The 26,836-nt window shown below is 37.2% G+C and overlaps 1 protein-coding gene and 1 pseudogene across 12 annotated transcripts in view; one reads left to right on the top strand and one right to left on the bottom strand.

Moving 5' to 3' along the window:
• Window positions 1-26,836, bottom strand: part of MAGI2 (membrane associated guanylate kinase, WW and PDZ domain containing 2) — a 1,444,461-nt gene that overhangs the window by 1,099,836 nt on the left and 317,789 nt on the right. The gene's annotated exons all lie outside the window — the stretch shown is intronic.
• LOC134758886 (heterogeneous nuclear ribonucleoprotein A1-like) lies at window positions 22,912-24,067 on the top strand (annotated as a pseudogene).

Below are 26,836 nucleotides of genomic sequence, written 5' to 3'. Positions count from 1 at the left end.
AGGCTGAATCTGCTCAATGTTTAGTTTTATTCCCAGCCAAACACTTAATAGCTATTTAAAATTCACTTTTATTATCAAAATTCTGTCTATAACATATATATCATATATTTCATAATTTATATCATACATTTTCAGAAACATATACACCATATATTTTAGGAAATATATGATATATATTTCTTATCACAGTAGACTATGGCATGTGTTTTTGCTTTATACCTTACATTTGTTCATACAAAAATCTATCTTAAACACAGGTATATGACATAAATATTTTCTACAACATGATTGTAGAAATTATACAAATTTTAATGACTTCATTTTATTTTGTTTTGTTTTATTTTATTTTATTTATTTTTTATTTTACTTTAAGTTCTGGGATACATGTGCAGAACGTACAGGTTTGTTACATAGGTATATGTGCCGTGGTGGTTTGCATGTATGCCCCAAAATTCATTTAATCATTTGATTTTTTTTACTTTCAGATGTTGCCAACTTTTTTTGCTCTTAAAAATAAGATCACAATTAATATACCTAAGCTAAATCTCCACATATATATTTGATTGCTTCCTTAAAAGAATGGATCTTTAGCTGCTGCCTAAATCAAATGGTAAGCAAATTCTAGATCTTTTATTTCACTAAGCTCAGTTACACTTTCTTTCCTTCCATCTCTTTCTTACCAAAATCCGTAACACTTTGCCTGCCTTTATTCCTCCTGCTGAACTTTAGCATCATTTAGAGAATTGTAACAATTACCTAGTAGATGTTTTGATTAAAATCATGTTAAAATTATTAGTTCATTAAGAAAGAGCTTATTTCTATAAATTTTGCCTTTCTACCCAAAAAGTATCTTCCTCACCCACCCAAAGGCACTATATTCTAGTGACATTTTAAAAACCTGATCATTTGTAAGTAGGGTGGAACATGAATATTCAGTCAATTTAAAGACATTTTAGTTGATTTAATTACTTTAGAAAGAAAGAGAGAAAAGGATATTGCGATGATCTTTTGATGTGTCGGCTTGGCTAGGCTACAGTCCCATTATTCAGTCAAATACTAATCTAAGTGTTGCTGCGAAGGTAGTTTGCAGATGTAATTAAAGTCTATAATCAGTTGATTTTTAAGTAAGGGAGGTGATCCCATATAACCTGGGTGTTCTGATTCAATCAGTTGAAGGGCCTTTTAAGCAGGGTTGAGGCTTCCCTGTGGGCAGCAGTTTCAGTCCACGCCTGAGAGGCCCAGTCTGCCCTTCTTCTGCCACATAGACGTCAGGCTTGCCTTGCCAGGCCCCACAATCTCTTAAATTGATTCCTTACAATCAAGCTCTTAAACTACATACCTCCTACTGGTTCTGTTTCTTTTGTTGAATCCTGACACACACAAAAAGATTTACTTTTTAGAACTTAGAAAATATCCATAATCCAAGACAATTAAGCCAATTTAAAATATTAGTCTGGCATTTAAAAATGAAGAAGCACTTTTGTGAGACTCTTATCCAACTAGCAGCATCTCTTTCACCTGAGTTCCTGTCCTAGCCTGCTCCCTGTTTGTTATACTCTTCTTTCATTCTTGTAGCACACTTCATCCAGGGTAATCCATACACTGGGCTTTCCATTGAGCTCTGGGGTGTACAGATGAGTAAAGCATAGGGTTGATTGTACAGAAGCCACAGACTAATAGGAACAAACAAATATGAACAGATAAATCTTAATCCAGCATAATAATAAAAATTATTATTGAAAAAGAGGTCATAAGGGGATGAAGATACATATAGATTTTAAGAACAGGCAAACTTAGTTCTTAGTGTTAGAGATTAGGAATGTGGTTATATTTATAAAAACAGAGAGGACAGTGACTGCAAAGAGGCACACCAGGACTTTCTAGAAAGCTGGCAGCATTTTATTTATTTATTTATTTATTTTATTTATTTTTTTTTTTTTGAGACAGAGTCTCAGTCTGTCGCCCAGGCTGGAGTGCAGTGGCACAATCTTGGCTCACTGCAAGCTCCGCCTCCCGGGTTCACGCCATTCTCCTGCCTCAGCCTCCCGAGTAGCTGGGACTACAGGCGCCCACCACCACACCTGGCTAATTTTATTTGTATTTTTAGTAGAGACGGGGTTTCACCGTGTTAGCCAGAATGGTCTCGATCTCCTGACCTCATGATCCACCCACCTTGGCCTCCTAAGGTGCTGGGATTACAGGCCTGAGCCACTGCACCAGCATTTTATTTCTTGATTAAGTGGTGGCTACATGGTTGTATTCACTTTGTTATAGTTCATCAAGCTGTGCACTTAAGATTTTAGTTCATATTGTGTATGTGTGTTATAAATGAACGAAGGGATTTTTTTCATAAAGCAAAACCATTCTAAACAACAAAATATAAGTAATCACACCTCAAGTAAGGAGCCCCCTGTCATACCTAAGCCAAATTAAATACTTCTTCCTTCAGAGCATCAGCCACTGTTCTAGAATTATGTGCTAACATTCTGGGGTCTGTGGCTAGACTGTGAGCTTCGGAGGGATGGGGACCATATCTCATTTAATTCCCTAGTGCTTCAAACATGACATGGAAAATGATTACTTATTGTTTAAATAAAAAACAATTTTTAGGCAGGGCGCCGTGGCTCTTACCTGTAATCCCAGCACTTTGGGAGGCAAACGCAGGCAGATCATGAGGTCAAGAGATCGAGACCATCCTGGCAAACATGGTAAAGCCCCATCTCTACTAAAAATACAAAAATTAGCTGGGCGTGGTGGGACACGCCTGTAGTCCCAGCTACTCAGGAGGCTGAGGCAGGAGAATCGCTTGAACCTGGGAGGTGGAGGTTGCAGTGAGCAGAGAACGCACCACTGCACTTTAGCCTGGCAACAGAGTCAGACTCCATCTCAAAAATAAATAAATAAATAAATAAATAAATAAATAAATAAATAAATAACAATGTTTAAAATACAAAAAGAAAAGAAAAGAAAAAAAGGCTAGGGAATAACCAAGCAGCCATGAGGTTATGAGAGAATGAGGAAAGGACCTTCTCCTGTTTCTTTGGTGAGGTTCATTGCAATCTCAAAAAAAGAGTACTATTCCTAAACCTATCAGTGACACTGCTGGGTGTCTACCAGAAGCTCCCACGCCTGTTCGGTAAGCACAGCTAAACATATAAAGTTTTATCCTGTACCACTATATCCTACCTCCTGTCTTTTAAATCCTTGAAGGATTTTCATTCATTGGTGAACTTCTTTATGCAAACATTCCTCTTTGGAAAATTCTATTCATTGTTGTTGAAAACTAAACAACATGTTTTGCTCTCCACTGATTTCTGCATGTCAAGCATCAAGTGTGAGTGACAGGTTTTAGATTTAACAAATCATTCTGAGTGCATCAGCCTTTGCTGCAGTTATGCGAGTTTCATATTCATCACACATCTCCAAAATACTTCCCTGCTTAGTAAAACACTCTGAGGTATAGTATATGAAAAGCACTATATAATCCCCAGCAGAGTGCAGAATGAAAAATCCTGTATTTAAAGATTAATGATTCTTTTAGCTGCACAACTGACTTACGGAACTGTCTATTTTTTAAGTATGGAGCTATGACTGAGATGCTTATATTAAACAGACAGAAAAGGTTAAGCATCCAGTTTCCTGCTCAGTAGCGATTTACTTGCACCATATAGGACTTGAAATCATGAATTCTAATGAGAACAAATTCACATCTGGTCAAATCTCAATTATCTGAATGTGGCTTATCCACTCTGCTGAGTATCTATAGAAGCACAAAATTTAAACTGTTATTTTCCCTGCCATCCTACTTGCTTCTCAGCTGCCTCTGTCCTACCACCAGCTGTTATACAGTTAGGAATTAAAAATAATCTTAATGTTAGCATAACCAAAATGTTAACTATCACATTAGCAAAATTCATATATAATGCAACAAACCCAACTAACCATTTTTTTTAGACTATCTAGGACAGTGGTTTTCTCCATTGTAGTTGACTATTGAGATTTAACCATATCTCTAAGTCTAGTTCTTACCTTCAAAATACTGCAATGTTCACCTGGTTTTTTTTTTTCAACATTAAAAACTTGCATTAAGCAGACTTTCAGAGTCACAGATGGCTTAAACACATTAATAAATCCATGTTTTTCTCAAAATAAGTTTTGTATATGACTCACACACAAAATTTACAAGAAGGAAAAACAAAACAAAACAAAAATTCAGACTTTTAGCATTATAACAAAAACTATGCTGGAATGTGCCTGTTGAAAGGAAACCACTGTGGGTAATTTATTAGGAAAAACAATTGGAGTCTAATATAGAATGAATCTCAGTCAAAAATTTAGGAATTATATACAGGAACTGACTATTGATACATGCAGCAAATTGGATGAATCTCAAATGTATTATGCTAAGTGAAAGAAGCCAGACTCAAAAGGCTATACACTGTCTGATTACATTTATTGTGACATTCTGGAAAGAGAAGGACAATAGAGATAAGGAAAAAATCAGTGTTTGCCAGGATTAGGGCTGGGAATAAAAATTGATTGCAAAGATGAAGCATGAAGGAATTTTTGTGCATGTATTTTTGTGATGGAAAGGTAACAGGATTGTCGTTGTGGTTACAGTATTTTATGCATTTTTCAAACTTATGAAACTGTATACCAAAAAGGGTAAATTTTATATAAATTTTAAAATAAAATGTTAAAGTTTGTGATTGAATCAGGAAGAAAAATATGATAAAATATTATTATCACAACGAAATCACTCAAAAGTTCAACTCAATCAAATCATATTGTTGAATGGAAACAATTCCTACTAAGAGTCTTACAAACAGTAGCAATCCCAACAGTCCCTGAAACAATTCTAAACTTAGTCAAATATAGATGTGAGCACAGGAAGATAATTTCTACACACTGAGCTATGTCAAGTATGTTTTCTCAACCAGGTGAAAATAAATACATCCCAAATAAACTCAAGTGTTCTCTAAGTGTTTAAGAAAGAAATATCACTGTTCTTGCTTATGCCGTGTCTACACTTTTTGGTTTCATGTAATCTCTGATCTCTTTCTTTCTAGCTTCATACTCTTCTAGACTTCCACTTAAGAAGAGCGAATCAATATATTTTCTATCATGTCTGAAATCTTAGTTCCCAAGTTTTATGTCTCTGTACCAGCATTTCTCAAAATGTGGTCCAAAGCAGAGAAATTAGAGTAATTTACTCTGGTAGACAAAATAATGGCTCTTCAAAGAGATTAATGCCCTGATTCCCTGGAACCCATGAATAGGTTCCATTATTTGGCAAAAGGTATTTTGCAGATGTAACTAGGGTTACAGATCCCAAAATAAAGCGATTAGCCTCAAATATCCAGGTGGGCCCAGTCTAATCACACGAATAAGTGGAGAGCTTTCTCCAGGTAAGAGCAGGATAGTTGAGGTAGAAGTCAAAGAGATAGGAAGCATGGAATGAACTCAAATCTCCATTGCTGGCTTTGAAGAAGAAGGAGGCCATGAGCCAAGAAATGAAAGATGCTTCTAGCCTCTAAGAATGATCTCCAGCCAACAGCCAGCAAGGAAACATAGACTTGGTCCTATAGACACATGGAAGTGAATTCTGCAAATGACCTGAATGAACCTGAAAGTGGATTCTCCCCTAGAAGCCCCAGAGAGGATCCCAGGTGGTAGGCATCTTAATCTCAGTCTTGTGACATTCTAAGCAAAAGAATCAGTTGAGGAGATAGATCTGTGATGCACAAAAATTATGAGATAATAAATTTGTGTTGTTGAAAACTGCTAAATCTGTGGTAATTTGCTACAGCGGCAACAGAAGACTAATACACCTCATGAATCATAATTGTTAAGGGTGATACCTGAGAGTTTATATGGAAATTCTTATGCATACTCCATTTGGTAATCTCTTTTCTTCATCTTCCTCCTCAAATGCATTTCATATTAACAAGTCAGACCCAAACCATCATCCTCTCTATCTGGAAAGTCTAATGTCATTGGCCATCTAGTCTTTGATTGCTCTTTAACTGGGCACCCTCTTAACACTTACATAATTAAACTGTAGAATACTAATTTGCATTAGCTATTATATTCTATTATGAAAATTCATTGTAATTATTTACATTTGTAGTATATACCCACAGATTCTAATTCTATGGTTTAAACTTCTGGAAGATAAAAGTTGTTTTCTATTTCTCCTGAGAACTATTACAAAGTACTTGATTTAATGATAGAATTTTATGGAAAAGGTAAAATACCTGATATGACTAAGAAGTTTCAAAGAAATAGAGCAATTATCAACATCAGAGAGTGTTTAGGGAAGGATTTGAATGACTCCTGAGATGCAACATGAGTTGGAGGTGACCTTGGTGATTCTACCACAGACCAGGTGCTGGCCCTCATCTTTGCAAATGAAAACTGAATTTTGTCAGTATGCTGAGTGTCTCATTTGTTAAAAGAATGGGCTAGTCCTATCAGGCTTACAAAGGCTGAGGTAGAAGACCAGATGTTAATGTATTATTTTGGAATGGTATCAATGTCAAACAGAAAATGGTCTTGACCCTTTGATAAGCTACACAGAACAACTATTTGGTGAGCTCATACTCAAAACAAGAGGATTTTAGTATATTACTGAAATGTGTATTCTGGTTTTGATAAATTGATTTATTCATCTCTACAACAGAGATGTAGAAATATCTGATGGAAATACCTAGTTGGAAAGTTAATAGTTTTGCCAGTTTGATTTTTTTCTCAATCCTGATTGTGATTAATACATACTACCACTATGAATGTTAATACTACCCATCAAGTTTTGCCCAAAGGCTACTTTGTCTCATGTTAACTTTGTATATCCCTGCTCTATTCATTTTGTCTAAATTTTACCATATAACTGTCAGTGGAAGATTTTATTTATAATTTAATGGGAAAAGTGACTTGATATAGTTTTGGGTGTCCCCTCCAAATCTCATGTTGAGAGGTGATCCCCAGTGTTGGAGGTGGGGCTTGGTGGGAGGTGTTTAGATCATAGGGGTGGATCCCTTGTGGCTTCTTGCTGTCCTTGCAATAGTGAATGAGTTACTCACAAGATCTGGTTGTTTAAAAGTGTGCGGCACTTCTATGCCCCCTATTCTCTCTTTGGCTCCTGCTTTAGTCATGTGACATGCTGGCTCCCTCTTTGCCTGCTGCCATGAGTAAAAACTCCCTGAGGCCTCCCTAGAAGCTGAGCGGATGCTAGTACCATGCTTCCTGTACAGCCTGCAGAACCATGAGCCAATTAAGCCTCTTCTCTTTATAGACTATCCAGTCTCAGTTATTTTGTTACAGCAATGCAAGAATGGCCTAATACAGAAAATTGGTACCAGGAGTAAGATATTGCTATAAAGATACTTGAAAATCTGGAAGCAGCTTTGGAACTGAGTGGCAGGCAGAGGTTGGAAGGGTTTGGAGGGCTCGAAAGACAGGAAGATGAGGGAAACCTTGAAACTTTTTAGAGACTAGTTAAATGCTTGTGACTGAATTCTGATAGTTATTTGGACAATAAAATCCAGGCTGCCAAGGTCTCAGATGGAAATGAGGAACTTATTGCGAACTAGAGGAAAGGCCACCCATGTTATGCCTTAGCAGAGGGCTTGGCTGCATTGTGTTCATGTCCTATGGATCTGTGGAAGTTTAAACTTGAGAGTAGTAATTTAAGGTATCTGGCGGAAGAAATGTCTAAGGAGCAAAGCATTCAAGCTGTAGACTAACTGCTTCTAAAAGCCCAACTTCGATACAGGAGCAAATATATAACTTAAAGTTGGAATTTATATTTAAACAGGAAGCAGAGCAAAAAATTTGTAAAATTTGCAGCCTGGCCATGTGACAGAGAAAGAAAAAGCTTTTTTGAAATAGGAATACAAGCAGGCTGTGGAGCAATCACTTGTTAGAGAGATTTGCATAATTAAGAAGCAGCTGAGTGCCAATAGCCAAGAATGTGGAAAAAGTGCCTCAAAGGCATTTCAGAGATCTTCTAGGCAGGCTTCTGCCTGGGCACCCAGGCTTTTCCACACATCCTCTGAAATCTAGGTGGAGGCCACCAAGCCTTCCTCACTCTTGCACTCTGTGTGCCTACTCCCAGTATGATCACAAAGGTCCAGGACGATTGATTGGTTTCAGGGGCCAGTCCCAAGTCACAACTGCCCTGTGCCACCCTAGGAGGTTGCTCCTCACATCCTGGCAGATCTGGCCCCAGTCTTGGCTCAAAGGGCTCCAGATACAGCTTAGGCCACTGCTTCAGAGGGTGCGAGCCATAAACCTTCATGATTTCCACATGGTTTTAAGTCTGTAGGAGAGCAAGAGTGAAGAAGGCTTGGTAGTCTCCACCTAGACGTCAGAGGATGCATGGAAAAGCCTGGGTGCCCAGGCAGAAGCTTGCTGCAGAAGAAGAGCCCTCACAGAGATATTCTACTAAGGCACTGTGAAAGGAAAATGTGAGGTTGGAGGCCCCACACAGAGTCCCCACTGGTGTACTAACAGAGTTGTGAGAAGAGGGTGGTGGGGCTGAACCCTGCAAAGCCACAGAAGCAGAGTTGCCCAAGGCCTTGGGAGCCTACCCTTGCTGCAGTGTGCCCTAAATATGGGACATGGAGTCAAAGGAGATTATTTTGGAGCCTTAAGATTTAATGACTGCCTTGATGGGTTTCAAACATGCATGGGGCCTATAGCCCCATTCTTTTGGCTGATTTCTCTCTTTTGGAATGGGAATGTTTACCCAATGCCTGTACCCACATTGCATCTTGGAAGGAAATAACTTGTTTTGATTTTACAGCTCATAGGTGAAAGGAACTCATTTCAGTTGAGATTTTGGAATTCAGACTTGGGACTTTTGAGTTAATGTTGGAATGAGTTAAGGCTTTAGGGGACTATTGAGATGATTATATTTTGCAGTGTGAGAAGGACTTGGGATTTGGGGAGCCAGGGGTGGAATGATATAGTTTGGATATCACCCCCAAATCTCATGTTGAGATGTAGTTCTCCAGTGTTGGAGGTGAGAACTGGTGGGAGGTATTTGGGTCATAGGGGCAGATCCCTCATTGCTTGGTACTGTCCTCATGATAATGAATGAGTTCTCACAAGATCTGGTTGTTTAAAAATGTGTGGTACCCCCCATACCCTCTTGTTCCTGCTTTCACCATGTGATGTGCTGGCTCCCGCTTTGCCTCCTGCCATCAGTAAAATCTCCCTGATGCCTCCCCAGAAGCCAAGCAGATGCCGGCAGCCTCCAGTATTTCTCAGGTATTTCTTTATAGCAGTGCAAGAATGGTCTAATACATGACCTAATTGTCAATACCATGTATTCTCTGATGTATTAAGCAGACAAACAAAAATCACAAGGAATTGAACAAAAAAAAATTTTGATTTATAAGACAATTTAAAAATATGGTCTTATTATTAACTCAGACTTTTTGTTGTAGTTTTGGTTCAAAATATCTATCTCTTATTATTTTAACTGGATTTGAAACGTTTTACTCATTTCAAAATTAGTTTTGCTTATCCAAATTGTGTTCTCTTGACAAGCCTGATGATTTTGAACCTTTCACTTTCATAGAGATATTACAAATGTCTGTTATGCATATCTCATACCTAAAGACACAAATACCTTGGCAAAATAGAAAAGGAAAGAATAAATTATCATTTTTGGTATTTTAGAAAATTCTTCTTTATCCAAAATCTACCTGAATTCTTTATTTTTTTGAGACAACAATAATTAGGATAAACAAACATCAGGTAGGTATGTTATTTGTAATACTCAGAAAAAATATAAGCAAGCATTTTACAGAAGATAAAATGGAAGCTCGGAGATAGTAACTTTCCCAAGGGTACACAGTTGTCCAAATAGAGACTTGTGTTTGTTTGTTTGTTTGTTTGTTTTTGAGATGGAGTCTCACTCTGTCGCCCAGGCTGGAGTGCAGTGGCATGATCTCGGCTCACTGCAAGCTCCACCTCCCAGGTTCATGCCATTCTCCTGCCTCAGCCTCCCAAGTAGCTGGGACTACAGGCGCCCGCCACCATGCCTGGCTAATTTTTTGTATTTTTTAGTAGAGACGGGGTTTCATCGTTGTTAGCCAGGATGGTCTTGATCTCCTGACCTCGTGATCCGCCCCCCTCGGCCTCCGAAAGTGCTGGGATTACAGGTATGAGCCACTGCGCCCCGCCCAAATAGAGATTTTAACTCCAGTGTTTCTGACCTAAAATCTCCCTGTCTTTGGCCAGTAGTACTCCATGTGTGTCAGAATTCCAAGAACCTCTTAATACACAACACCGAGAGGTATAGTAACTTGTAATCTACGATTACAGATTGTAGTAACTATCATTCTATAATTATACATTTTTTTTTTAGTTGAAAGGGGCCTCAGGGATCACCTTCCCGCCTACATCTCTGAAAGACATCTCTGTAAGCAAATAGTTATCTGGAAAAAAAAATCTCATCAGCACAGCAATATGATTCCATTGCTCTGGTTTCATTTTGGGGCAAGTCTATTCGCAAATATATATATTCAACCAAGTGAAAGTCTGTGTCTGGAACATCCACCTGTTAGTCTCCTGGTTTGCCCTCAGGAGTTACACAGACTAAATTGGCTCCCTCTTTCTTTATATCAATAGTTTTAATTAGATACACCTCAATTTCTCTATATCTTCAACTATAATGAATATGAAATTATTTTCCTTCTCTGCAGTCTTATTTAAATGTGAGATCCACTATGGAACATTCCACTGCTAGGATAGTCTGCCAAGTGCAGATGTCAATGAAAAAACTACTCCAAGACTATTGCTATAATCCAAATCACACCACTCTTCTTACCATCTATGTCACACAATTTGCCCATATTAAGTTTGTGCTCAATATATGACTCTAAATGCATACCTTTATGTTTCTCTCTTAAATGCCATTTTTTTGTACTTGTCAGCCCACAATTAAGGCCCTTAAAAATTATAGGAGTTATTTGCATGATAGTGCAGGATTACAAAAATGACTGCATGATGAAACTGTGCAAAGTAATCTTAATAATCAGTGGAAAAAATGCAATTGTTCCATGACCTTTACATTTTTTTTCAGAACATTAAAAACTTCATATTGTTAGATATAAATAGGAATGTATAAGAAAATGTAAGATAGTTAAACTATTATTTATTTAGTACATGAACTTTAAACTTTGGGAACATTGAGAATAAAAAAAAATTTTAGTAAAAACCTTAACTTTAACAGATCTTGCCTTCTTATTGTATAATTTACAATGCAGAGTTATTGTCTATGCTTTGGCAGATTGTCATACAGACTAAGTTTGGATCTGCTTCCAACACTTTATCTTTTGTGCTTTCAATGTTGTGAAATATCTGAGAGTTCCTTTAAAATGAAGTATTTGTCAGTATCACTTCCTCAGGGCTGTCATCCTTTTTGTCACTTCCCTTAATTGTCAGTAAGTTCACCTTCATTAAATTTCCATGGCTGCGTGCTAGCGTCTCCAACAGTGGCGGTGCCAACCTTCCCATGGTGAGCTATTTCTTTCATAACTCCATTTATGTTTGATTTAAATTTCACTTCTAGCACTATTATTCATCATTTATTTGGTGCACTTTCATTTTTGTTGGTTATACCGTCTGATTACCCATTTTCATAAATTGTCACACGGGTTTGTCATGGAGAGACCAGAAGGCAACACAACTCTAAGTTTTGCTGTCTGTACTTAAACTGAATAACAGATGCAGAGTGATCAGTCACTGACAGACTTTGAAAGATGTGATATGATTGGTCACTGATCAAGATGTTCATCTGTTACTTATTTAGTGATCTGTTAACTCAAGAGCTACTAGCAAAGTTTTTACTTTGTGCAATTAGTCACATCTTATAGAGCACGATAAAATGAACTGTGTTCTTGAGCAACTAGTTCTATTTAACTAAACTATGGTAACTGAAATTTGTGCACATTGTGCCAAGTGAAGATTGCGTGTATTCTGCTACCCAGGGCAGTGCTAATAATAATCTCCTCCTATTACACACATTTACACACACACACACACACACACACACACACACACACACACTGCTTTCAACCTTCATTCATCAGGGAACTTACCTTGATGTCAGACTTGACTATTTCTATCTTGAATTATATTACCTTTCAGAGGCCCTGACCATGGAACAGTATATGTCTTTTTCTGAATCATTTGAGCAATTTCATTTTCTAATGTGTAATATTCAGGTATTATGTGCATTCCTTGCTTTTACATACAGTTTGTTCACATGTAGTTGTATTTATTTTATTAGCAAGCATGTAGAGTCATCCAGACTGGGATTGCCATTCTAGATTTCCTACTTCAGTAAAAATGGGGTCTAAAATCAAGCCTGCTCAGACTTCTCCAGGTTAAGTGTTACTGAAGACTCTAATATCCTGCATTTCACCCTGTATTTAATAGAGCCACCTAGGGATTCCTTCCTTGTCCTTCCTTATTGTCTTAGATTAGAACACTTTCCTCCTTACTCTATGAAGGATATTGTCTTGCAGGTTGATCTCTTTAATGGATACTGGACCAGACTCCAAAATACCAGCTGAATGTTACAGGCTTACCAAGAGTCAAGGTGGTAGATGTCTCATGATCAATATCTCTGAACTGTAAGGCAAAGATACAGTGCCCCTGGTTTAAACAGAGGATGTTTTCAGAGGCTGAAATTGGAAGGGATTTGTGAATTGTGGCGAGCTTCAATTTAATCATTTTGTCTGCTCAGAAAATACCCCCATTTGAGAGAGAAAGAACAGTTAGCTGCCATAGCTTCTACCATGATCAAGTGACTATCACAGTATCAATCAAATCTACCAACATTCTGTAAGCATGCTTGACTGTCACTTTAAGTTATTACAGGACACACAGAGCCCCCCATTACCAAGAAAGGAATCCAGGTACTCATGATACATACCATTTGGATTTTTATCATCCATTGCAAGTGACCACAGAAAATACTCTCACTTTGAGCTAAGTAATTATTCTCACCACCACACTGCTTGTTAGTGGCAAAGTGGAGTCTGAAGCCCAGATCTGCTACCTCCCATTCCAGTAATCTCTTCTCATTATTCTAAATAATGCTTTCAGGTTTGTTGACAGTAGCTACTTGGTCTAAATTGTTGTTTTGTTGATATATGGGTCTTTTCTTCCCCGAAGGCATCTTAATTGCTTCCCGTTTTTATTAACTTGGTGTATATGACTTTCATCAAAGCACTTAACTATGTAAACCATCGTCCTGCTCTCCTGAAAGCCAGGAGGAGGGCAGCTCTACTTTGAATCTGCCTTAGCAATGCTGAATGTGCAAGAGGGTTGGGGGAGGAAGGATAGGTTTGCATCTGCTCCTGAAATGTTCATGACCTTTGCAATAGAATTCCCGGGCCAGAAAACCTGTCTACCTTAAGAGAAAACCTTAGAAATATATTTCACAGATAGATGCTTCGGGACCAGAGAAAGGGAAAGGAATATTCACAGGTGGCATTCAAACTGGTGACAGACAAGATAAACTCTAAAGTCATATTCACATTACCAAAGGAAAAATTTAAAACAGAAATTCAATATTTAGCATTATTTTTATATATGCCATAATTATTGTCTGAAATAGAAGGTGCTCTGTTCTTTAGTCACAAGCCTATCAATTAACTGTCTTAAATTAATTCTTAGAAGATATAGTTATAATTTTACTTATAAAATTATAGGATCTTGTCACTAGTTTCATTATGCTCAGAAAAATCTGCTCCTATCTGGTGGCAGCATTTCCTGAGAGTATTCAGTTGGCAAACTTAGCCAGACTTAATAAACTGGCTGGGAATTGTCAGGTAATTTCCTTAAAATTAAGCATGATGAATAACCATCTCATGTATGGTCTGTTCTGAGCTCTTTAGCTGGTGAAATAAAAATAGACTCCTAATAGATTTTTTTTTAATCCAAATTTTACCAAACTCATTTAGAGTGAATTTTATAAAACGTGGAATAAATTTTATGAGCATTCTAAGCAGTATAGCCATTTTGGTTATTAAAATTAATTTAAAATGTCTCTGAATTATTCTAAATGTTTTAAAGTTTTGTTTTTTTTTGTTTGTTTTTTTTTTTTAAAGAAACAACATTACTGGAAAATGAAGAAGGATCTACTTGCAGGTCTTAACATAAAACACCATTTTCCAGATTGTCTTTCAGACTCTCCTATCCCAAATTATTCTGCATCCCACCAGCAAGGGACATTTTCTACAGAACCACTCAGCAGCGAGGCAGACAAGAGGTTGAGGCTAAAAGAATCCAAGACAAAAACCAGCTGCTGCGGACAAGGTAGAGGAAGAGAACAGACTAGGGGAGCTAAAGATTGAAGGGACACTCATCTTTTCCGTCAGTGTTTTAGTAATCATTTGATTCTCCTCACCTATTTGGAAATAGATATTCAGCTTCTCTTTTCTTTCTTACAAGATTCCCTTAGTTAAAAGTGGCTAAGGCTCCCATAACATCTCATCCCCTTAGCAGAATATCCAAGGTCCATCACATTATTGGACCCTCTAGCACCTGTTGCTTATACTTGTTATGGTGAAGCCTGTGCGTCAGCAAGTCAGGGAATGTACTATCCCCATTTCCTATTTGACAGGCTATTACTCACAACTCAAGTGTCAGGAAACTTTTCTGTTAAACTTTCAGGATCCTTCCTGGGAGGCCTATTGCTCCTTTCTCTAGGGTACAACAGCCTGTTGTTCACACAGCTCTGCTAGGACTTATCACCTTGCCGTAATTACCTACAGCTCCATTAGACTGTGCACACCTTCACCTCGGTATTCCATGGATGTGGTCTGGATATGCGTCCCTCCAAAACTCATGTTGAAAGGTGACTGCCAATATTGGAGGTGAGGCTGGTGGGAGGGTATTGGATCATGGGGGCAAATCCCTCATGAATGGTTTAGCAACATCACCTTGATGATAAATAAGTTCTTGCTCAGTTCCTCCACCCAACATCTGGTTGTTTAAGAACCTGTTTCTGCCCCCTTCTCTCTCTCTTGCTCCCCCTGTCACCATAAGATACACTGGCTCCCTCTTCAGCCTCCACCATGATTGTAAGCTTCCTGAGGCCCTCACCAGAAAGACACTAGCACTATGCTGCCTGTGCAGCCTGCAGAGCCATGAGCCAATTAAAGCTTTTTTCTTTATAAATTACCCAGCCTCAGGGAGTTACAACAACAGAAAAATGGGCTAATACACCCAGGCACCAGAGTAATGACTGTCTTGCAGTAAGAAACTAACTCAAAGCACATTTGTTGAATGAAAGAGCAAGTGCACATATGACTTGAAAAATAAAAAAGGTGTTTAAATCAAATAATTTAAATATATATAATGCCTTAATTGCTTCTATCTTAGAGGGTTTAATGGAAATTTAAATTTTCCTTCAACTAATAGATAGTTGTTAAATTCTGCAGAGTAGAAACCCATTAAGAAAATCAATAAACTGAACTATTTTTGCTGCAATATTTTAACATGAAGCTAAAGATTAGAGTTAGACCAAAACCTTTCAATAGAATATTTACCTCTCAAGAGCACATGTATATAATTCACTTTTAAATAAATTACATTAGGTGTTAATTTGTAGGGAAAAAAACCTGACACTGTAGGCATGTGATCAAAATCATAATATGATTTTTAATTAGGGACCACTGCAAAGGTAATACTAAACAGTTTGAAATCATAAATAGTTTTGAAACTTCTTATTTCGTTTTTGGTATTTATTTCACAAATGGTACGAAGTCTTCTGGAAACTATATTTTTAGATGTTATTATTCATTATAATTGCTAGAAACAGCATCTTTCCCAGAAAACAAAGTTCAGCTTTTATTTGTATGCAGAAATTATTACTACACAATACTTTTCCTCTTCTTATTAATTTCCTCTTTCAAATGGCTAGTGCTAACTTACACAGGTACTTTGAAAAGAAAAAACAAATGATTCTGTTCTTATGAATATATAGCTAAAAAGCTTCTCTAAATTCCTTTCCTGGCACATTTAACAATACTATAGTGTACAGAGAGTAGTTAGCGGGGTGTATACACATGATTGTAAAACCCTGAAATACATGTGATAAATTTCTAAACATGAGCCATAACTCTTACTTAGAGTCAGTAATGTCTCATGGCCATATTCAACTATTCACTGCTTTATGCAGGTGATGGGTGTTCTCTATTGTAACCTTACAGAAACCTGTTGTCTCTAAATTTGAAAATACTGATGCCAAATAAGGAAACAGGAACTTAGCTTTATTAAATGCGATGCAAGTCCATACAATGAAATAAAGTAGGACATAGCCATGAGTACCAAACTCAGTTATCCGTGTAACCTTGGCTGAGAAAAATGGTCCCTCTGTGTTCTCACTTCCTTGGGCTACCCAGGACGGTCCTGATTTATGCCTCTTGTTCTGGTGTCATTATTAATAGAACTCCTTTGCACTTGCAAACATGCCACTATTTGGGTGTACACTTTATGGTCACCTAGTCATCTTCCTTGTAAATGGAGCACTCGACTCTAGAAATAATGTAGTACAGGAGGAGGAAGGAAATACTAGCTTAGTCATTTCTGTCAAGTATATATTTTTGCTGAATGTCATAGCCACATTCGTTCCTACTTGCAGGAAGCTAGTTTGCAATCAACATAGAGCTAAACATTATTGCATCTAGTAGAAAGCTAGACATTATTTTAACCTTAGCTTTACTTAAACTTCCAATACATGGCTACTATACCTTTCAACTTAATCAGCATATTTGGGGAGAATAAATAATTTATAGATCTCTGAGTACTTCAAAGCAGAAAACTCTGGTGATAGCTATCAGCTGTTTATATAACAGTCCAAATTGTGCTGTTTAAAATGAAAATTCACTTTGTAAGTTCTGTCTCAGAAATCCAAGGCATTTTCTTGGTTCCTTTCCTAGAAGTGCTACATTTCATTTTGCACTGCCCATATCTCTCATGACCTTCTCCCTGATTCCACTGGCCCATGACTACTCCCCCAAGCAGCTTCTGAATTGGCTTCAGGATATCATTGCTTCTTTATATATATCAATTAAGAAAGGAACTTGAGGACTGGTGGATATCAAAGGAAGATGATTTATTCTTCTTCAAAGATTGTTTTACATGTTGAATTGTCTCACAATTTAGAAGCGGTAGATTCAATTAAGTAGAAGTCTTTAGATAGAAGTTGAAATGATGTATTCTCCTGGCAGTGAGTGTAATTTCAAGTGGTCACAGAGTTTCAGTTCTAAATGTTTTTACTTGCTTTATTTTCCCTATAAAAATACATAAATATATAGATTCACTGTGCATAAATTTAATTGACATAAATTTACTCAGGGAGAAATCAGCGAAGTAATTTCTCTGTCTGTTTCACATAATAATTTGCATAGTTAACCAGTAGTGACCTCTTCCTTTTAACAAATAAGTTGTAGTTCATAACCTGAATTTATTATTTGTAGGGAATGTGAGTTTATAATTATTTTCCAGGACATGTTTCAAAGCAACAGCATTTCAAAGCAACGGTACGAATCAAGTGTTTTTAAACAATATACATGCAGAGCAGAAATAACAAATACATGCTTGTGTGCCATCAGCCATGCTCTTGAGAAAGGGGAATGAATACCATTTGCCTGAACGATCTGGCCGAGATTGTAAGTTTGTTCAGATGAATCAATCCAAGCTAAAAAACTGAAAATCACATCAAATGGATGAAAAGTAAAACATATGAAATTCATAAAAACTGAAGTTTTCAAGCTTTCTTTTTGTTAAGTGACAGAACGTTTTCAGTAAATGAAATATTAGTTGGAAACCTAGATGTTATCGCCATATAAAGGAGGAGATGCTTTAGAAAGAGAAGGAGGAGAAGAGCAGGACCTTCAATCCCAACGCTCATCCCTCCCTCTCATTCCTTAATATTGTACTGCTTTCTACAGGGTTAATCTAACATCAAAGGGAAGGGCAAGAAAGAAGAGAACTTGGCTCAGCTATCTACAGAATGTTATTTATAATGTATTATGGTGTGAGGAAAAAAATGCTTCCTTTACAAGGCTACGGTTTCAAAAAATAAAATCTGCAGCTGCTAAACATAGAAACTAAAAGAAACTCTCTGATTAAGAGCATTAACGATAAGGTAAGTGTTGCCCTGAGTCATTTTTTTCTGATTTATATGTTTAAATTCAAATGAGTTCAAATTAGGCATTAACTGATAGCAAGTTTGTTTGTTACTAAATATAGTGACTCAACTAATTTTGAGTAGATCTTACATTATCTGTGCTAACAGGTGCATAGAAGAGAAAATGAAATGGATTGAGCAACACTTTAGGAACATCTGGAGAAGATATTTAACTTGTATTCCTCACAAAGTAGTCTGATTGCCTTTTTATCTTCATTTACAATTTTTATTATGATCTTTTGGTATAAAAGTCATGTATGCAACACACCTGTTTAAAGCTATGTTACATATGGAATATTTAAAATTGGCAACTTCCAGTAATGATATTCATTGCATACATTACACATATTGAAGAGGGTTCATTGGGAATTTGCAAATACATTTTCAACGGGAATGATATGCACGATGGAAGTACTGAAGTTACTATAAGAGGGCCTTAATGATGCTTTGTCCCTTTTAACATTATTAATATTGATTCACACAATGTAAACATTCCTAAATCAACTAAAAAACCCTTTATATATACACACACATAAACTAGTCCTTGTACTACAAATATGTGGTCTGATTGGCAAATATTTTAAATAAGCCACTATAATTCTGGAAATAGATCTCTCATAAGCTAGGTCCTAATCTATTTACAGAAGCATGGTGAATTTAGCAGATGTTTGAAGAGTCTAACAAGTAGAAGATGAGAGAAAGGACCACTATAAGTAGGAACTTAGTGTTTTTGTTACTTGAATGACTCATTTAGTGGTTGTTACAAATTTTATTTAAATACTAGGGTTCTATATACGGTATTGTAATGTTTATATTATGTAATTGTGGGGGACTCCGATGATGCCTCACTTTTCTCACCAAAGTATAAAAACCGAAACTACTTCTCTCCCATTTATATATACTTCTCTGGATTTTACACTACAAAATAAAGGCTACCAACATTCTCCAGATGAATTGCTTCTGAATATATAAGTTTAGGGTTGCCAGAAGAATGGCAGGATACTGAAATATGTTAGTTATAGCTGACAGCATTTATGCCAAGAAAATCAGAAACTTACTAATCAGAGTAAATACTAGGATACTTCCCCCACATTTCTTCTATAACTTTTGCTTTTAATGTCAATTAGTAAAGCAAAAAATACAGGCTAATAAGGGAGTAAAAGAATCAATAAAATAGTTTATTAAATACTAGCTAATAAGCTAATTTACCTCCAGAACATGACTTACACAAGTTATCAATGAAATTAGAATGAAATACAGATCCCTAACATGGAGAAAAGCTTACATTAATTATGACTTCAAAAGCAACCCATTCAGTGAACTTTTGAGAGCCCGTCCTTCTAATAGACTTCTCCCTTTAGGCTCTTGTATGCTTTACTTGGTTCTACATCCTTTCTGCTTTCCAGCAGGAGGTGAATTCAATGTTTGGAACCTTTCTTTTGTTTCTTTGTTCTAAAAAATATATTTTTACTTAATTCTTTGGAGACATTTCCATCATTTCCTTAGGCGCTAGGTAGCATTTCAGAGCCAATAATCTCCACATTCAACTTTCTGCCTTATGTATCATCCCATGGTAAATTCCAGTGGGATGACCCCCAGCCACTGTATCGCAAATGCATTCACATCAGCTCATCTTGCCTTAGAAACACCTCCTTTATCCAACATTCTTCTCTGTCAATGCCATGTTTTTAGGTTAAAGATCTTGCAATAATCTTTGACAGTTCTCTCTTTTAATACTCATAAATTTTCTTTATATTAAAAATACTAATGAAAGTTTTTTCTTTCTTTTTCATTCTAGTCACCATGACCTCTAAGCCCTCATTAGTGACCCTTTGATTCTGGTTTCTCCTTATGCTAATTAATCCTACTGAAAGAAAATGACATATTGACCCTATAACTTACTTATTCCAGAAACTTCAATTGTTTTCTAACATCTTTCATGAGTATTTCACATTCGAATAATATAAAGTCATCCTACTTTCTCTTTCATACTTTCAAAATTGGTATTCAGTAGCTATATCACTTTGTATTCCCACGGTACTTAAAAAGAGATCACTGTATATAATTGATTTCTGCATATAAATGTAGATGTTCGATTAATCGTTATTGCTTTTCATCTTGCTGGAATGGGTCTCATTGCTCCAGCCTATCAGGGTCATTTTGAATCTATACTAAATTCTCTGAGGCATTATTTATACCCCTCTGCTTTACTATCATTATAACAGATAAACACAGAAGATACGTCTTCCTTTAAGTTTGCAAGGAAAATACGGAATGACCCAGAGCCAAGGCAAAAAATCTCAGCCATACCTCTACACATGTCTCTCCAACTATCAGTCATTCATTAAGACAATGACCAAGGTTTAAACCAACCAACTAGGTTCACATAACTATGACTATGCAGGACAAAATTGTCTTCGGAAACACTGTCAACTCTTGAAAATTAAGGTCCATAGATGTATAGGGTTATAGTGATCCACAGACTCAGAAACGTATTAAAAAGGAAATGAGTCATTACCCATTACGCTTTTCAGTTGATACATAGAGTTTATCACATTATCTTCTGCATGCAAATAAACCAACTATATAAATGATTTCATTATATCTGGAGTTGATACAACTTTGTTTCATATTTTCTAGTGAGAAACAAAATTATCAAAGATTTTAATATATTACTTTTTTTTTTTTGAGATGGAGTTTTGCTCTTGTTGCCCAGGCTGGAGTACAATGGTGTGATCTTGACTCACTGCAACCTCCGCCTCCTGCATTCAAGCGATTCTCCCACCTCAGCCACTGCAACCTCCACCTCCCAGGTTCAAGTAATTCTCCTGCCTCACCCTCTGAAGTAGCTGGGATTATAGGCACCTGCCACCATGCCCAGCTAATTTTTGTAATTTTAGTAGAGACAGGGTTTCCCCATGTTGGCCAGGCTGGTCTTGAACTCCTGACTTCAGGTGATCCAATATCTTTATAAAATAGAGATTAGTATGTTTAAAAAAGAGATAGGAGAGAGAATAGAGCCATTTAACTTTCTTCCTGAGCTGAAATGTTCATTAAGAGAAACAGAGAATGAAGGAAACAACCACCAACCAAACAAAACTTACCTATTTGCTCCTAAAGAATTTGTGGAATGCTACTGCAAACTATTGTCTTCTGAAATAATATAAAATAGTGCCACAACTAATAAATATTCAAGAAATGAAATCCTTTAATAACAATGTTCAATGTATGAATGAAAACAGAACATCCTTTGTAGACGATGATAAGTACAAATATGGGTTTTGAAACTTTACCTCAATAAACAGCTTCTCTTTTTCTCTTTCTTTTTTGAAGGGAAACAGGGATAATATGAGGTAAAATTTAAAGGATGAATCAGATAGATATCGGTTTAAATTTTGGCTCTGTCATTTACCAGCTGCATGAATTTGGTCAAACCATTTTTACTTCTCTATGCCTCTGTTTTCTCTTTTGTAATGAGGATGATAATACCTACCCTATTGGCTTGCTGTGAATATTAAAAGAGATAATGCAGCCAGGTGTGATGCCTCATGCCTGTAATCCCAGTACTTTGGGAGGCTGAGGCAGGTGGATCACCTGAGATCAGGAGTTTGAGACCAGCCTGACCAACATGGTGAAACCTCATCTCTACTAAAAATACAAAAATTAGCCAGGCGTGGTGGGGTGTGCCTGTAATCCCAGCAACTCAGGAGACTGAGACAGGAGAATCGCTTGAACCCGGGAGGCAAAGGTTGCAGTGAGCTGAGATCACACCACTGCATTCCAGCCTGGGCAACAGAGTGAGACTCCATCTCAAAAAAAAAAAAAAAAAAAAAAAGAGATAACGCACATCAAGTGCTTATTTCATCATCTGTAACGTGGTAACTATTTATTGAGCAGTCACTATTTTACTTGTTCTTTTAGTTGTCTTATTTGTTGTCCACTCACAACTCACTCCACTTTTTTTTTCAACTTTCTTTTTCACCTGTGACCCCCTCACCTTTTCACTGTCCTGTTGTTCTTCCCTCTAAATCTTGAAAATGGAGAAGCAGTAGATATGCTGCTCAATTTAGTAGATTATTTTATTAACAGTACGTTAGCATGAGGGCATTTGTTACAATGAAATATTTGATTTAACACCTTCATTTCTAAAATTGGAATGAAAAGATTTATCTCTAAAGAAATTCTAAACACCAGAAAGTGAGTGAGACTATATTATTTCAGCCAAAATATAGAAAGGCCAAGATAACCTAAAATACCATTGTTTAGTGTTTTTAAGAACATTGGTTTGAAGGAGGAAAACAAGTTAATCATTAAAATGCCTACCAATTATTGAACAGCTATTATGTGCCTGGGATATGCTTTAACATACAACATTAAAATTTCATTGCTTATGTACTCAAATATATTATAAAAGTTATCCTCATTTTATACAGGAGAAAACTAAGGATTTGAAAAGGTAGTTATTTTGTCTAAAGTCACAGAGCCAGAAGAGGAAAACAGGACTTGAACTTAGGTCTACTGACTCCCAAGTTTGCGCTGTCAATCATGGAGTTATATAGTACTTTGATCTGTACCTCCCACAGAACCTGTTTCACTGAGCAAAAGAAAGCAGAAACTAACACTGACTGAGTGGCTACTGTCCCAGATATTATACCTATGAAAATATCTGCTAATGCCTATTGTCATAAGTTATGGAGATAATGTTCCTTAGCTTACTGCTTTCTGCATCATTAAAGTCTCTCTGCCTACTACCATCAAGTGCAAGTCAGTCTCCTAAAGAGCCTGAAAACCTGTAGAAGCTCTTCATTGGGTTGGGGGGTTGAGCTTTGAAACAACCCATGAGAATCTGAGGATCCATTTTGAGCAATGGGGAATGCTCATGGGTTGTGTGGTAATAAGAAATCCAAACACCAAACCCTCCAGGGGCTTTGGGTTTGTCACAAATGCCACTGTAGAGGAGGTGGATGCAGCCCTGAATTAAAAGCCACACAAGGTGGAGGGAAGAGTTGTGGAAGCAAAGAGGGCCAACTCAAGAGAAGATTCTCAAAACCAGGTACCCACCCAACTGTGAAAAAGATATTTGTAGGTGCCATTAAAGAACACACAGAAGAACATTACCTAAGAGACTATTTGGAACAGTGTGGGAAAATCAAACTGATTAAAATCATTACTGACAGAGGCAGTGGTAAGAAAAGGGGCTTTGGTTTTGTAAACACTGACTACGGTGATTCTGTGGATAAGACTGTCATTCAGAAATATACCATACTGTGAATGGCTACAACTGTGAAGTAAGGAAAGCCCTGCCAAAACAAGAGATGGCTAGTGCTTCATCTAGCCAGAGGTTGGCATGGTTCTGGAAACTTTGGTGGTGGTTGTCAAAGTGGTTTCAGTGGGAATGACAACTTTGGTCATGGAGGAAACCTCAGGGGTCATGGTGTCTTTGATGGGGATAGCTATAATGGATTTGATAACGATGGTAGTTATGTTGGAGGCAGTCCTAGTTACTCTGGAGGAAGCAGACGCTATGGAAGTGGTGGACAGGGTTATAGAAACCAGGGCAGTGGCTATGGTGGGAGTGGCAGCTATAACAGCTGTATCAGTGGAGGAGGTGGAAGTGACTCTGGTGGTGGTAGTGAAAGCAATATTGGAGGTAGTGGAAGCTACTATAATTTTGGAAATTACAACAATCAATCTTTAAATTTTGGAGCCATGAAGGGAGGAAACTTTGGAGGCAGAAGCTCTGGCCCCTATGATGGCCAAGGCCAATACTTTGCCAAGCCACAAAATCAAGATGGCTGGGGTGGTTCCAATGGCAGCAGTAGCTACGGCAGTGGCAGAAGGTTTTAATTCCTGCCAGGAAACAAAGCTTAGCAGAAGAGGAGAGCCAGAGAAGTGACAGGGAAGTTACAGGTTACAAAGGATTTATGGGGTCAACCAAGCATAGTGGTGGCAGTGCCTAGCTGCTACAAAGAAGACATGTTTTAGAAAACACTCATATGCGTAGGCAAAAAAACTTAAGGGCTGTATTTGTGGCTAATTGTATAACAGGTTATTTTAGTTTCTGTTCTGTGAAAAGTGTAAAGCATTCCAACAAAGGGTTTTAATGTAGTTTTGTTTTTTCCTTTTTGCACCCATGCAGTTGATTGCTAAACATAATAGTCTGATCATAATGCTGGACAAATGTACCTTTAAAAAAACAGAGGAAGATGAAGTAATGGGGACGAAAGCTTCACTGATCACAGAGCTCTCCACGCTTGTAGTAGGTAGACACTATTTTGTTTCCTCCTAGAATGCTTCCCAGACTCCTGGTTGTATTCCTTTGGGAATTCTTTCCCATTTATATGGTTATGGTGGGACTGTGAATCAAGGTGTGTGTCCCATCCAAGCCTCAAATAAGTGTGCATATAAGATAGTCGGGGTAATCAGTCTTTCCCAAGGCTGCTTGGTGTGAACAAGAGCTAAAGTTCTCTTACTCATTTACGCTAATGGAGGCAATGTGATGGGAGAATAAAGCCAACAAAGTAAGAGAAGTAGAGAAAAGTTGAGCTGAAAGAGGAGAGATACAGTGACAGAGCCATGACACAGTATCAGTCCTGGATCTAGATATGCCTGAAGCCAGAGACTTACAAATTCCTTCTTAAATTTTTAATAGTCTACTTTGAGTTGGGTTTCATTCATAGGTGCCTGAAAGAGTTCTAACTAAATCACTTTTTTGAAAAAATTTTCTTATCTTTCTCATCTCCCTTTTTTTGGCTAAACACCAGTTGTGCCCATTTGCAATGTCCCCCAAACTTTTTTTAAAAATGTTTTGTATACATTAAATAATTTATTATTATTATTATTATACTTTAAGTTTTAGGATACATGTGCACAACGTGAAGGTTTGTTACATATGTATACATGTGCCATGCTGGTGTGCTGCACCCATTAACTCGTCATTTAGCATTCGGTATATCTCCTAATACTATCCCTCCCCCCTCCCCCCACCCCACAACAGTCCCCAGACTGTGATGTTCCCCTTCCTGTGTCCATGTGTTCTCATTGTTCAATTCCCACCTATGAGTGAGAACACACGGTGTTTGGTTTTTTGTCCTTGTGATAGTTTGCTGAGAATGATGGTTTCCAGCTGCATCCATGTCCCTACAAAGGATATGAACTCATCCTCTTTTATGGCTGCATGGTATTCCATGGTGTATATGTGCCGCATTTTCCTAATCTGGTCTATCATTGTTGGACATTTGGCTCAGTTTCAAGTCTTTGCTATTGTGAATGGTGCCACAATAAACATACGTGTGCATGTGTCTTTATAGCAGCATGATTTATAATCTTTTGGGTATATACCCAGTAATGGGATGGCTGGGTCAAATGGTATTTCTAGTTCTAGATCCCTGAGGAATTGCCACACCGACTTCCACAATGGTTGAACTAGTTTACAGTCCCACCAACAGTGTAAAAGTGTTCCTATTTCTCCACATCCTCTCCAGCACCTGTTGTTTTCTGACTTTTTAATGATTGCCATTCTAATTGGTGTGAGATGGTATCTCCTTGTGGTTTTGATTTGCATTTCTCTGATGGCCACTTATGATGAGCATTTTGTCATGTGTTTTTGGCTGCATAAATGTCTTCTTTTGAGAAGTGTCTGTTCATATCCTTCGCCCACTTTTTGATGGGGTTGTTTGTCTTTTTCTTGTAAATTTGTTTGAGTTCATTGTAGATTCTGGTTATTAGCCCTTTGTCCGATGAGTAGGTTGCAAAAATTTTCTCCCATTCTCTAGGTTGCCTGTTCACTCTGATGGTAGTTTCTTTTGCTGTGCAGAAGCTCTTTAGTTTAATTAGATCCCATTTGTCAATTTTGGCTTTTGTTGCCATTGTTTTTGGTGTTTTAGACATGAAGTCCTTGCCCATGCCTATGTCCTGAATGGTATTGCCTAGGTTTTCTTCTAGGGTTTTTATGGTTTTAGGTCTAACATGAAAGTCTTTAATCCATCTTGAATTAATTTTTGTGTAAGGTATAAGGAAGGGATCCAGTTTCAGCTTTCTACATATGGCTAGCCAGTTTTCCCAGCACCATTTATTAAACAGGGAATCCTTTCCCCATTGCTTGTTTTTGTCAGGTTTGTCAAAGATCAGATAGTTGCAGATATGCAGCATTATTTCTGAGGGCTCTGTTCTGTTCCATTGGTCTATATCTCTGAAACTTAACCAACCTCTCTCCTTTTTTTTTCACCCAGAAACTCCAGGATTCACATATTATATGGTTTTCAGCATATTTAGTGTTGGTTTAGTTTTTACTGGTAACTTTCTTGGGGTGTAATCTTCCTTACCAGACATCTCAAAAAGTACCCCTAAGTATGCTATACTATTTATAGTTCAGATAATAACATTACAAACAAAGTTGTGTGTTTTTGCCACAAGATATACTGCTTCAACTCATTTGAATGTTAAACTTTTGAAAACATTTTATTTTGAAATAAAAACTCTAAGTTGTAAGACACAGTGTCACTGTCATTGTGATCCTGCTTTTCTTTTATATTAACTAACTTGTATCATCATCCTTATCTAATATGAATTGAATTACAAATATGCTACAGGGGAACTCCCTGATCAGGAACAAGC

This window comes from Gorilla gorilla, chromosome 6 (genome assembly GCF_029281585.2).
Source record: "Gorilla gorilla gorilla isolate KB3781 chromosome 6, NHGRI_mGorGor1-v2.1_pri, whole genome shotgun sequence".
In the NCBI taxonomy this organism is placed as follows: Eukaryota; Metazoa; Chordata; class Mammalia; order Primates; family Hominidae; genus Gorilla; species Gorilla gorilla.
This window is presented reverse-complemented; position numbering and strand designations above follow the sequence as displayed.